Source organism: Pantherophis guttatus, chromosome 7, assembly GCF_059756535.1.
Source record: "Pantherophis guttatus breed Tessera chromosome 7, ASM5975653v1, whole genome shotgun sequence".
Lineage (NCBI taxonomy): Eukaryota > Metazoa > Chordata > Lepidosauria > Squamata > Colubridae > Pantherophis > Pantherophis guttatus.
This window is the reverse complement of record NC_142069.1, coordinates 90,290,771-90,297,320: the sequence shown is the minus strand read 5'-3', so window position 1 is coordinate 90,297,320 and position 6,550 is coordinate 90,290,771.

Here is a 6,550-nt window from a genome sequence, read left to right as displayed (position 1 = left end):
GTATTCTGTTGGCTCTATTCCTAATTTTTTTTCCTCTGGAAATCCATTCCTTCTCCCACACCGTTCAAAGGGAGTTCATCCTAAATTGCATAGCTAAAAGTCTGCAGAGATTCTCAGTCATCCAGGTCATGGTTGTCCCAAAGGTGCTTTTTCAGGAGGCAACTGAACTTGTTTGTTTTTTTTTTCTTTTAAAGACATTTCTCTTCTCATCCCAGAAGCTTCTTCAGCTCTGACTGGATGGTGGGAGAATGGAAGGATTTATATTCCTTGCAGACAGCTGATCATTTGCATCCTTTTAGAGGGTCTGCAATTTGGGTCTCTAAAAGGATGCAAAGGACCAGCTGTCTGCAAGGAGTATCAATCCTTCCATCCTCCACCATCCAATCAGAGCTGAAGAAGCTTCTTGGATGAGAAGCGAAACTTCTTCAAAGAAAAACCAGAAACTCCAGTTGCCTCCTGAAAAAAAACACCCTTGGGACAACCACGACTTGGATGATGGAGAATCTCTGCAGACCTACTCCTAAAAGTTAACCCATAGGCATCCTAGAAGAAAGTCTGTTCTTAAATCCAAATTAATATATATTTTTTAATTGTTCTTAATGTTTGTATTCTATGTTTTTATCTGGCTGTACACCGCCCTGAGTCCCTTGGGAGAAGGTGCGGTATATAAATTTGAAATAAAATAAAATAAAATAAAAATAAAAATGGTTATCCCAAAGGTTTTTTTTTTTTTTTCAGGAGGCAACTGGATTTTCTGGGTTTTTCTTTTTCTTTTGAAGATCCTCGAAGACTTTTAGCAAGCTTTCTCTTGCTCTGTCTTAGCCCTATTCCTTATCTTAGCAATATGTCTTGTATGATATGCCTGACAGTCAGCTCCTGTTTTCTACATTGAAAGGGGTCCCACCTGTTCATACTCCCTTTATCTTTCTTATGCAGGCCTTGAAATACACACCTCCTCCCTCCTTACCTTGCTTTTTTTTTTTGAACAATTTTTTAATTTTTTTTTAAAAACACATAAACATAACAAAAATCTTTTCAGAACGAGCCATTGATCCGGTCATAAGTAGGTACAATTACTAATTCCTCTTTAACAAAAGCTTTTCCCAAATCCCCACTAATTGCCTTCTTTAAAAAAAAAAAAGCAAATAGAAGAAGAAGAAATTATCTAATTTATATCATTTTACACAAATCAATTACCTTCTATTATTTCACCACAAATCTTAGTTTTCAAATAACACAACTTAATATTCTCTAACGTTGTTGCCATAAATTCTATCTGATAAAAGAAAAAAAATCCTTAAAACCCATTACACTGATCTTAAACTCCTTAATTCAATATCATTTCAATTTATCTTCCTTTTAATATGGATGGATAGTATCTTAAAAGTATAAATCATCAAAGTATTTACGCGTAAAGTATTTTAACTGTTAGCATTTGTCATCTTCATTTTACTATTTATCTCAGTTTAACCCTTATAATCACAACATAATCATTTCATTGTTAGTATTAATTCCAGTATGGTCCTTGCATTTTTTTTTTTTTACAACAAATGACCCACCAACAGGTCAAGAAACCATGAATGATGGAAACTAGTCAAGGAGAGGAACAACCTAGAATAAGCGTCCTCAATCTACGGCCCATGGGCTGAATATGGCCTGCCGAAGCCATTAATCTAGCCCGTCCGGGACCACGAGGCTGCCCCGCCCACATCGCCCCGCCTACCCGCCGGCCCCCACCTGCCTTCTGGAGGCCGAGGAGGCCAAAAACGGGACGCGTGGAGGCCCCAGGAGACCAAAAACAAGCCCGTTTTTGGCCTCTCCAGCCCCCAGAGAGGGAGAGGGAGAGGGAGAGGGAGGGAGGGAGACACAAATGCACACACACACACACACACACACACACAAACAGAAGTCCCTCATCTGTCCCGTCCCGTCCCCCCGGTGAAGGCAGCCACATCCCTTCATTAACCTGCTTTCCACCCCCAGGAGCATAACCAATTAAAGTTTAATTTGTATGTATTGTTTAATGGTAAAAAAAGAAGCAGACATACTGCGAACTCAGGAACTTAAGATTTTAAAATTTTAAAAGAATTAAAATTTTATTTTACTAAGTTTTAATTGTTTAATGGACTAATAAATTGACCATGCCCACCCAGTCACATGACCACCTAGCCACGCCCACCCAGTCACATGACCACCTAGCCACGTCCACCGAGCCGGTCCGGCCCCCCAACCTTCTGAGGGACCGTGAATTGGCCCCCTGTTTAAAAAGTTTGAGGACCCCTGACGTAGAACTAAGGAGAAATTTCCTGATCATTGGAACAACTTGCCTCCAGAAGTTGTGAGTGCTCCCATCACGGGAGGTTTTTAAGAAGAGACAAAATCAACTTAGTCTGGTTGAGTCCTGCCTGTGTCTTAGCTGGGCTGGATAATAAAATAAATAAGCAAAAAGTTGACGAAGTGTAATCGGAAATAATAAATTAGAGGAAGATCTGCCCTAAGCCAAGGGGTGATATTCCAAGATCTCGTTGAGAAATCTACTTGTGGATTTGAAGGTTCACTCTATACAATTCTAAATCTATTTTTCAATTTTATGCGGGATCTAGCAAGTTATGGAAGCCACTATTGTCTAACAATATCGATAAACAATTGTTGCTATTGATGTATAGTCTAGAGAACCACCACAACAAAAAAAAATTTGGATTTCTATATATGACCTCTTTCTTTTAATTAATTTTTAAATATTTTTATTTGAATGACTTTTTAAAAATTGCAATATCATTATTTAAAAAATAGGCATGTAATTTATAGCACAGACTTCAGTCTGAACAGTAAAACTATCTTGGCTATTTTTGGGACTTTCTGATCATCACTTGTGTTTTTGTGAGACCTTGCTTATATGAAAAATTCAAATTCCCCCCCCCTCTTATTTGGTGAATGGTGTTTTTCATCAGTTGAGACTGGAATACTATTTTTTTTCTTTTCCTGTAGAGCAATACAACTACCATGGTTTATTATTGTTATTATGTCTTAATTAAATTGCATTTTTGAAAAGCTGTAATAATATGAACCACCACTAGATGTCAACATTTCCCCAGCCATGAAATTAATTCTAGAGAATCTTAGAAAAGAGAGCTTAAAAGTTTTCATTTGATGCCAGTTCAGAGTGCATAAATATTACCTCAGATAATATTTCAGGTACAAAATGGCCTAATTTTAATTTTCTGTTCAAAGTAAGGTCAATAAACTGAGCCTCTAACCTCAAATCATTTCAGATTTATATATGTAAACTCAGAATAACAACATATACTTTATATGTTATATAAAGATTATAACATAATCTTTAACATAATTATAATCTATAATTAAAGATTATAATAACGAAACTTCGAGGCAGAAAAATAGAAAATACAAAGAGATAAAATAATCCAGGAATTAGATGGATGTAAAACAAGCACGGATTTAATTTTGTGTACGTGGGTATTATCTGAAAGAGAAGAGAAAACACAAACAGATTCCAGATGTTTGCTCCATTTCAGAGGGAATACTGAACATTCATTACTTGGTTATTCATTAAGCAATATTTAACAGGACAAATGAGGGTTGCCATGGTAACGAATGGAAGGTTATCGCTTCTTATCTTGTTTAATTTGATTAAATTCCCTCAAGCTTTGCCCAATTAAAAGGGAAAAAGCAAGAATGGCAATATTTGCCCCCATCGGATCCATATGGACATACGCTTTTCTAAAGAGGCTGAACTACATCTTACATCCAGGAGAAAAACTCAGGGTTTTCCAGTGGTCGATGAACTGCAAATCTCAACATGCTTACAGTGGGAATTGTTGCAGGATCCAATCTTGAATTGGGACCAAAATTGAAGCCTGGGATATGGGTTCCTTCTCAGTCGCTTAAATATGAGCCAGCTGTGTACAGCAGCTGCCCAAATAGCCATTACAGTTCTAGGCTGCATCAACAAAGGGATAGAATCAAGATCACGTGAAGTGTTAATACCACTTTACAATGCCTTGGTAAGGTCACACTTGGAATCCTGTATCCAGTTTTGGTCGCCACGATGTAAAAAAGTTGTTGAGACTCTAGAAAGAGTGCAGAGAAGAGCAACGAAGAGGATTAGCGGGACTGGAGGCTAAAGCCTTCAAAGAAAGGTTGCAGGAACTGGATATGTCTAGTTTAATGAAAAGAAGGACTAGGGGAGATCACTGTTTGCTCATAGCTACATGTTGCTTTCTACTATTTATTGAATGTTTTGATATTGAACTTGTTCCTGTTTTGAAACTCAAGAAGAACTGTTTTATTGTGTATGACTACAACTGGTAAGAAGACTTTGTACTTGAAATATCCCTGGATTGATCTTTTAACTCTCGTCTTATCTGTGTATGACTTGGATTGTTTTTGGACTTTGCTTTACTTTTTCTAAAAGTAAAAGACTACAACAACTAAGTGTGTTTGTATGTTGACTGTGATTGTTCACAACCACTCCCAGTCGCTTTTCATGCGTTTACTCACAGGGGACTCTGCTCAATAACCTACAACATCGGTTATGAGCCAAGAATATCCTTATCAGATAGCAGTCAAAGTGGAAGCCAGATTCACTTAACAACCATGTTACTAACTTAACAACTTTAGGGATTCACTTAACAACTGTAGCAAGAAAGGTTTTAAAATGGGGCAAAACTCACTTAACAGAGCTGCGGTGGTGCAGTGGTTAGAGTGCAGTACTGCAGGCTACTTCTGCTGACTGCCAACTGCCTGCAATTTGGCAGTTCAGATCTCACCAGGCTCAAGGTTGACTCAGCCTTCCATCCTTCCGAGGTCGGTAAAATGAGGACCCAGATTGTTGGGAGCAAGAGGCTGACTCTAAGCCACTTATAGAGAGTTGGAAAGCACTGTAAAGCAGTATATACTATAAATCTAAGTGCTATTGCTATTGCTAACAACTGTCTCACTTAGCAACAGAATTTTTGGCTCAATTGTGGTCATAAGTCGAAGACCACCTGTATTCAAATAGGGGAGATAATTTATGTTTGGGGTTTTTAAATTTATTTTGGGTTTTTTTTTTTTAATGCACATTTATTTTCTTTTGGTCTTGTCTAGTTTTGCTTTCTGTTCAGTTTTCTCCCCCCCCTTTTTTTGGGAGGGGGTTGTCTTTTAACATTTTGAATACATTTTTTCTTAAAAAAAATATTCTTTCAGTCAGGCATCTCTGCTTCTTTCTATCCAAAGAGGCATTAAGTATACATGGGTTTTCTCTGCTGTTGTTATTTTCTTAATCAATTAAACTTCCTAACCGAAGAGCAATTGATAGAATTTAATTTCCTTCACCTTCTATTGCTTTGTTTTGCGGTGATCTTTTAAGAACGGGTTGCCAGTGAAGTTGCGATATGACTCTTGATTCTTTCATCTTCATAATCCTACAATAATATATTGTTTTAATAAACAGGGTATTTACTGCCGGCAGCCTCCGTGCCACCACAACAAAATACTTTACAGAGTCGTCTGCCTTTTCTGGAATACATTAAACTTTCCCACTTTGTTACCAAGCCATTAAACGTTGATAGAAACGGTTCAAGGAATTTACTAAATCATTCCAGCCTATCGTTGGCCCATTTTATGTCACTGTTAAATTAACGAAGGGAGCGACACACATTCGGATATTCCAAGAATGAGTCAAGGGCTGTATTATTTAAAGAAGGTAGGATCATCGGAAAATAAATTATGGAAATAAACCATCTCCCTTTGATTAGAGCAGGTTTAACCTCTGACTGTAGCTGTAGCATTTATGATGCATGTTTTAATAGTACCGTATCACAGTCTTTTGTTTGTATCTGCTCATCCTGATATTAAAGTTTCTAAGCTAGATGTCTATGGAGATTCTCATTTTACCTACCTCGGAAGGATGGAAGGCTGAGTCAACCTTGAGCCTGGTGAGAATTGAACTCGCAGTAATTGCAGGCAGCTGGCAGCTAAGTGCTACTTTAACAGCAGTTTAGTCCGCTGCGCCACCAAGGTTTCCAGCCAAGATGTCCCCAACATCGGCTCTCTACAACATGACCATCTGTCAGAATTCAAAATAAAGCAAGCTGTCAATCATTCCACCCTCCACCCCCCGCCCCAGCTCCTACCAATGTCACATTAAAATGACTCTTTTGATGTGGCTTGTTTTTCTATTCACTGCCTTGTCGGTAGCTACGCCATTCATCATTTCCTATATCAAGTTGATGGAAAAACAGACCTTGAAAAGTGGATTTAGAAAGGCTTCCCCCCCACTTTCTTTTTTTTCTTTGCTGGGGGGTGAGGTGGGCAGGTGAGAGAGGTCAAGAATTTTGCAAAGCTGGCGGAACAATATTTACCGCAATCGCTGCCCCTCCCAGGTTCAAGATTGCTCCGATTTAAGAGTTAGGTGGGCGAATCTCGCTTGACGCAACTGACAATCCGTGTTGTAAAGTTGAGGGCCAACTTCATTTATCAGAACAAGCCGAGATCACTTTTGCATTCATACATGAATGGTGATGGCATTGCAAAGCTCAAAAAAAAA